Source organism: Bemisia tabaci, chromosome 4 (assembly GCF_918797505.1).
Source record: "Bemisia tabaci chromosome 4, PGI_BMITA_v3".
Taxonomy (NCBI): Eukaryota; Metazoa; Arthropoda; class Insecta; order Hemiptera; family Aleyrodidae; genus Bemisia; species Bemisia tabaci.
Genome location: NC_092796.1, coordinates 33,917,379 through 33,925,324, shown reverse-complemented (window position 1 = coordinate 33,925,324; position 7,946 = coordinate 33,917,379). Strand labels below are relative to the sequence as shown.

Genomic DNA, 7,946 nt, shown 5'->3' with positions numbered 1-7,946 from the left:
TTTTCCGCATCGCAAAAATCCTCGAGTTAGAGGCGGGCCTCGCCCAAAAAAAAAAAAAAAAAAAAAAAAACATTTGGGGTCCACAAAGCCTCTTCATAGAAGGGCCCCCAGGGGTGAGAGTTTCTGTTGGGACCCCCAGATTTTGCCAGAAGGGGCCCCTGTAAGGCACATAAAACCTAAGTTTATGAGACGATCAACCCTCAGCCCCATAAGTTAGGGGCTTATCATGTCAAGGGAGGGGAGAGCATGTTCAGCAGAGGCCGCGGGTGGCCCTGCGAACGAATTATTTTTCCGCATCGCTAAAATCCTCCCTTCCCCCCTCGTAATTTTTCAAGTCTCATTAGGGACGGACTGGCCAAAAATTTTCAGAGGCGGGCCTCGCTTAAAACCATTTGGGGTCCACAGAGCCTCTTCATAGAAGGGCCCCCAGGGGTGAGAGTTTCTGTTGGGGCCCTCAGATTTTGCCAGAAGGGGCCCCTGTAAGGCACATGAAACCAAAGTTTATGACATGACCATCCCTAAGCCCCCTAAATCAGCCCGCTTCCCCTCCCCGCTTGATGGGAGGGCCCTAAATGTTAGAAGTGTTCAATTGGGCCCCAAATTTTCCCAAAAAGGGGCTCCCTGTGAGGCACATTGGCGAACGAACAATAGGGGGGCCCCCTGTGAGGCACATCGGCGAACGAACAATAGGGGGGCCCCCTGTGAGGCACATCGGCGAACGAACAATAGGGGGGCCCCCTGTGAGGCACATTGGCGAACGAACATTAGGGGGGCCCCCTGTGAGGCACATTGGCGAACGAACAGTAAAGTGGCCCCCTGTGAGGCACATTCGCGAACGAACAATAGGGGGGGGCCCCTGTGAGGCACATTCGCGAACGAACAATAGGGGGGGGGGCCCCCTGTGAGGCACATTGGCGAACGAACAATAGGGGGTGATCGGCTCCCAGCCAGTCCGCCCCCTTTACTCACAGGGCCCCTCCTCAAGCCCCTAGGAATATACGATTCCCGGTGAAAAACCATTATCAGCCGTGACATGGATGGCGCTCCATAGTTGAAGATCCGACAATAGGATGAAAGTGAAGTTGGGTTGGTAGAATGCCGTCCAACGGAATGTCTGAAGGGACCGTCCGGCGAGCCGTCAGCCCGACTGTTGGACGTCGGACCGTTGGACGCACGAGTAGGAGCCATACGCAGACCCGACCCGACCGCTGGCCGGACTTCCGCTGGATGGTGGCCGCCCCATCAACCCTTAGGCTGATTGCTGCTGCATTTTGGTTTTTATCTGAGCATGGTCACCCGCCACGGAAAAAAGGAGTTTGGGTCCGCGACACGAGAGGAACGGTGAAAAGGCGTTGCTTCACCATCCCTGTGTCTCGTGACTGCCGTTCAGGGCTGTTTCCGGCCCTGACATGGCAGTTACGAGACACAGGGAGGGTTAAGAAACGTCGTTTTACCTACACCTTGTGTCTCAGACACAAACTCCTTTTTTTCCGTGGCAGGTAGGCGGGGTTCGTTTTTATTTCTTTTTTTTTTTTTTTTTTTTTTTGTTTTTTCAGGAAGGTAAGTATTACAGGTAAGTATGTCTGGTAAGTATTTACTCTTATTTTCTATTTTCAGGTAAGTTTTAGGTAGGTAAGTATTCAGGTAAGTATTTTTTCTTTTTTGTCCTTCTTAGTGTTATGTAGTTAGTGAAGTAGTTAGAGTAGTTAGTGTAGTCAGTGTAGTAGAAGCAAACTTCATTTTTCTTCTTTTTTCTTTTCTTTTATTTTTCTTTTCTTTTCCTTCTTTTTTCTTTTCTTTTATTTTTCTTTTCTTTTCCTTCTTTTTTCTTTTCTTTTCTTTTCTTTTCTTTTCCTTTTCTCTTTTTTTTCTTTTATTTCCTTTTTATTATTTTTCTTCCTTTTTTTCTTTTATTTCCTTTCTATTATTTTTCTTCTTTTATTTCCTTTTTATTGTTTTTCTTCTTTTCTTCTTTTATTTCCTTTTTATTATCTTTCTTCTTTTTTTCTTTTATTTCCTTTTTATTATTTTGCTTCTTTTTTTCTTTTATTTTCTTTTTTTCCATCGTATCCCATTTTCTCCATCACTGTTTTGTCTCCTTCACTCGTTTTCCTTCCTCTTACATTTTCGTCGTTTTGCCTCAGAATTTTCGAACGGAGTCAAGAACAAGACGAAACATCCTTCCATTGAGTACTCATTTGATTTTAAAGTTAATGTATCGTTGTCATTTATAATTATTCATAATCCTCACTTTGTATGGAAGATAATAGGTGTCTAATTGGTTGATCCCTATTTGAGTAGGTAAAAAAACCACCAAGATATAGAGTAATTTTTATTGCGACTGTAATTAAAACTGAAATGTGTCAATTAGGCTGCAGGTTATGAGTTGCGTTGAGTCCAAATTGATTGTTATAATTTACCAAATGACGATTTGGAGAGAGATTTAAATGTTTTAAGATTAAAACTGTATACTGAAATCAGGAGACCGATTGGGCTTCTTTCTCCATCCAAACACGTGTTCATCAGTGTGTCAATGTACCTACGAGTTTAAGTTGAAATAAATCCCGAATTCTTTCTCTAATTAGAAAATGAGAGAAGAATGAAGATTTCCGGGAGAAAAACGCAGCCGTCTTATCACGGGAGCTCCCGTGACATTGAATTTTTACTACTAATTGCATTAACGCGCATTCGTTGGTATTTAGGTTTATGAGCAGAGATGAAAGTTCTTCGCAAATTTATGAGATGAGTGAAAAGTTCTTCGCAAAGTTATGAGATGAGTGAGTGAAAAGTTATTCGCAAAGTCATGAGATGAGTGAGTGAAAAGTTCTTCGCAAAGTCATGAGATGAGTGAGTGAAAAGTTCTTCGCAAATTTATGAAATGGGTGAAAAGTTCTTCGCAAACACATGAGATGAGTCAAATGTTTTTTCAAAGGCAGCTTTCTTTTCAAATGATTGAAACATAAGGAGTATTCGCTGTCTCAGCATGAATACGAACTACGATGCACTCTGTAAATTATTATGAGCATACAAATATATAGGTCGAATTGAAAGTGATTTTTACGCAATTTTGTATTCGTTATGAGAGAAGTTTGAGTGCGTACAACGAAACTGTATTCTAACGGAATTTGCGATCCTCTGTCAGAGCACATCCTAAAGATCACAGGTTGCATTAAAAGTATACTTCTGATATTTTCTTTCTTAGACGAGAGGAATATGAGGAGAATGTAAGTTCATACACTAGGATCGTAGTGACTGAGTCAGACGCTGCTTACAGGAAAAATTGGTATTATCAGCGTTTATATTACCTTATAATTAGAGGCGAAAGTAATATAGTTAAATATTTATTGATGAGAGAAATGTAAGAAAAGTATGGGTTATGGTAGAAATTGAATATTCAGGATAGAATTTCACGCTTTTCCGAGATCACATTTATTTCAGCTTGCAGATTTGTATGCATTTAGCCAAAAGCTTTTTTCAAATTTATGAGTCGAGTTAAAACCTCCTTGCAGTTTTACGAGTCGAGTCGGAAGCTTTAGTTAAGTTGTGCAGATATATGAGTCGAGTCGAAAGCTTTAGTTAAGTTGTGTAGATTTATGAGCCGAGTCGAAGCTTTATGTAAGTTGTGCACATTTATGAGTCGAGTCGAAAGCTTTAGTTAAGTTGTACAGATGTATGAGTTGAGTCGAAAGCCTTAGTTGAGTTATGCAGATTTATGAGTTGAGTCGAAAGCTTTAGTTAAGATATACTTCGTATTGAGAGAATTTGGGAACAATGATAATCCTTTAGACAGAAAATGTTTCTTATAATGTGACGGAATGGTCTGCAATTTCATTGACCTTAAAAACGCGCTTCCATCCCCGCATTCAGATTTATGAGCTGAGATCGAATTAATTTTTACTATATTTTTTATCTCCTCGAGAAATCGGAGGGGATTATAGATTCAAAGACCAAAACTGTAAATGTCAGTGACTGAATTGTTTGCTATATTATCTATCAAAACACACCCGTATTTAGATTTTTAAGCCGATTTGAACGTAACGGTTTGGTTTTAATGTTTCTGTTAAATCAGGAAAATTGGAGAGGAAAAAATGTCCATATGGTAGAAATTGGTTGAAAATGAGGGCTGCATACGCAGTTCTCATGGAACAGTGCAAATTTAATATAAATGAAATATCCTTTTGTATCTCTGTTCAATGGTAACTATTTTTACATTTTGAGTCCCAATTACTGTTCACATCCCCCCCTCCCTTCAATTACATATTGCGGGGAGGCATTGTTAGTTGCTGAACCCATTACCTACCCACTTAACAATTAAAGTGTAAGAAATCCACTCAGATTTGATTTAGGAACCCCTTTCACAGCGGTATAACCTCCAACCAAAATTTAATCAAATGTTGATGCTCTTTAACCTCCTCCGGACGCCAAACGTCCAGGTTTAATAGAAATAATATTGTTCGGACAGCATAGCATGTGCGATCAGACTATTGAACCTATGACAAATATTTTCTCGAATTACGATCAGACTTTACGATAATGAACATGGTTAAGCTCTATTTTTGTTTGCTTTGAATTGAACACGGAACTAAGAATAACCACTGAGTTACCATTTATATATTTCTGATATGAATCCAGTCGACTCCTTAAAACTATCAATCATTATCTCTCAACCATTTTTATTTTATTTTATTGTTATTTATTTTCGTATGCATTTTGAACACTATGTAACATGGGCAGAATTTAAATCAGCGTAGACGAACGAATCTGTGTCTTCAACCAATGTTAATTATTATTTTACATCTTTTTATGGCCAAGTTTTTCAGTTTTTCCGTGATAGTGTTGTGAGTGCTTTCAGCGTGGCGTCGGGCAATTGGATAACCCTCTGCTGGTACGTATCTAAAAAATTTTACTTTTTCCTTTTCTTCCCTCTTAAAGACTTAATCTTAATCTGCCTCAGAATGAATTAACTGTCACAGCTAAAAGGAACTCTTTGTTGGACTGACTGCATTTTGCAATAAGGAACTACAATTTCTGGACCATACATAGAAGAACCTATCTTCAAAGGGAAAAATGGCTCTTACGTCGATTTTAAATGAGGAAGAAATTGTAGTGCCTGGTGGCACAATGTAGTCCTCCTATCGTTATAGCAACGAGTGAGGTGTATCAGTATTAGAAATCGGAAGTGATGTCATGGTTTGATTCATATCGGGTCAAAATTGCGTCTCACGCGAATTCAAAATTAAATTTTCTGATTTAGATCTTCGTCTTTTGAAAAACACAACTGGTGCTGCGATTAGTGCTTGCGCTGCGTCGTGACGCAGCGTTGAGCGTTTCACGGGTTATACCTTCACACACCAACGTCATTTATATGAGATCGGTGAAAAACTAAGATTTTCCTTCAAATTTGCGTGATACCACATCACATACACACTCCGAAGTTCGGATAGTCACCCGCCCGATTTTCGCATTTAAATGTGCGAGTACAAGATCTGCATCCATAAACGGAGTGATTTGGGACAGGAGATCAATTTGAATTTGAGAAAGTTAAAAATGCCCCATACATGATGCAGTCGATGAAACTCGTCGGAAAGGAATGGAAAATCCATGCCAATTTGCCACTCATGTCGGATGCCCATCCGTAGCGCGGAATTTTAAGTTCTTTTTCCAAGCTTGTTTCTTCGCGTATGGAGAACTTCGGAATATTATGGGAGAACGTTAAAAAGGCGTCAAAAATCATTGAGCATACGCGAACAGTCTGAACAATAATTTCTCTGCATGCCCCTCTGCCATTTTCCAAAGATGACCATCTCGCGCGCGCAGAATTTTGAGTTTGTTAAAGTTAATCTGTCATACATTTTGACCCTTGTGGAAATTTTTCCGATTTCAATTGGGGAAGGTTTAAAAGGTGCAAAATGATAAAGTCAATGCAACTCGTCCACTTCATCCTTAAAAGTTTAAAGCGCGTTTTTTTAGTTTCCCTATTAGAAATTTAAAAAAATTCCACAGCATGAGAATTGCCTCGCAAGAGAAAACTCGAAATTCCATAATTTGTAACCATCATGCTCGCTAAATGAGGAAATCAAAGGAAACAGTTGCATAAACTCGATGATTTACAGCAGGTTACTCTTTCGGATCGAACTTTCAAAAATATCCATAGGTGAGAAAAGATTCTTGGAAAAACTACGGAAAATCTAGAGGTCTAAGTTCCCGGCCGGAGAAACTGACTTACGTGTACGGGTACGGAGGGCACGTACTTAACCAATCGGATTCAATTGTAATTAAATCCATAGGCTCGAGAACAACTTTGAAAAATCTAGTGACATTTTTTCAGTCTGAGAAACTTGCAAAAGAGTATGGAGTTGTCGTTGTTTCCCGGCTTATGAGTCCCACTGGAAAAAAAAAAGAAAAACACATTGGATCTGAGTCCAGACTCTTAAAAACATCGACATGAAAAAAATACTCTTGATTAAATGAAATTTAAGCTTAAATCAAAAACCAAGCCTCTTAATTTGAGCGGATTTCCTTTTGATTTAAGTTTAAATCTGATTGAATCAAGCCTTTTTTTTGTCAATGTTTTCAAGAGTCTGAACTCTAGATTCAATGTGTTTTTTTTTCAGTGCCGTTACATGCGAAAATCAAGCGCGCAACTCGTCGCTCCTCTGGCGAAAGGGTGTATCTCGATTCCTACATGAGTCCCAAAAAGCATGGGTTTACATGTGAAGCAGGGCTCACGTGAAAATTGAGATACGCACCTATATGGAATTATTTCCGTAAACCTCGCGCGTGTTCACAAAGGAAGTCGGCGCGTGGTTGCGCCACTGGCGCGGAGCAATTCCATAGCGCGCGACATAGGTATCGCTGCGCGCTGTCAGTATTTCTCCGCGCGAGGTGTAACTCGACGCGCGCGAGAGCAAACCCGCCGCGCGCCATGAAGGATCGCATGGCTCAAGGTTGTATGTTGCCAAACGTCTATGTAATTTAAGTTTAAAACCTAACCTAACCTAACCTAACCTAACCCAACCTAACCTAACCTAACCTAAACTAACCTAAACTAACCTAACCTAACCTAACCTAACCTACTATTAAGCTAAAATTAAATCTACATTTGGCAGCCGTGTCTTGACCTTGTTTAGGCTCTGTAGCAGCGCGCGCGAAGATTCTTTGCGCGCGCCGACTCTACTGCTCACGCGCCGACTTTTTCGTGAACGCGCGCGAGGTTTCGTGAACGCGCGCGAGGTTTACGGAAATAATTCCATACACCTACGTCAGATGCACTGGGAAAAAAAGTAGCTTGGATCTAGATTCCAGACTCTTGAAAACAATGACAAGTAAAAATACTCTTGATTCAATCTTCTTTTTGCTTGAATCAGAAGGGAATCCGCTTGAACTAAGAGACTTGGTTCTAGATCTAAGCAAAGATCCGATTGAATCAAGAGTATTTTTTCTTGTCGATGTTTTTAAGAGTCTGGACTCCAGATCCAAGCGACTTTTTTCCAGTGTGGGCGGCAAACCAATCGATTTCTGGAGTAGGTACGTAATGTGGTATCACGCGAAAATGAAGGAAACACTTAGTTCCTTACCTGTCACAAAAATCCCGTCGTTTGTGTGTGTATGTAGGGTAGGCATTGATGCCACGTCACCATCCGTATAGATTGTATCGAATCGGATCCAAACAATGAAACATACACCACATTGCCCCCCCCCCCCCCCTCCATTTAATCATCAGATATTCACTTTGTCAAAAGACAGGCGTGGTTGCATATAGTGACCCCCCTTTTTCCCCTTTCCGAAACAGTTGGCGAGGCGTGAATGATCAATTACCGATATTACCCCATTGGAAGTTGTGGTTAAATATAAATTATTAAGGTGTTCCCTGCGAACACCTTTGTTATCGATCCTTTTCCACAGATAATGACAGAGATCGATGGATATATCGTGATGCACGCCGC

The 7,946-nt window shown here is 40.6% G+C and overlaps 1 protein-coding gene across 4 annotated transcripts in view; it reads right to left on the bottom strand.

The window, feature by feature from the left end:
* Positions 1-7,946, bottom strand: part of LOC109036250 (UDP-glycosyltransferase UGT5) — a 62,187-nt gene that overhangs the window by 17,526 nt on the left and 36,715 nt on the right. The window lies entirely within an intron of this gene.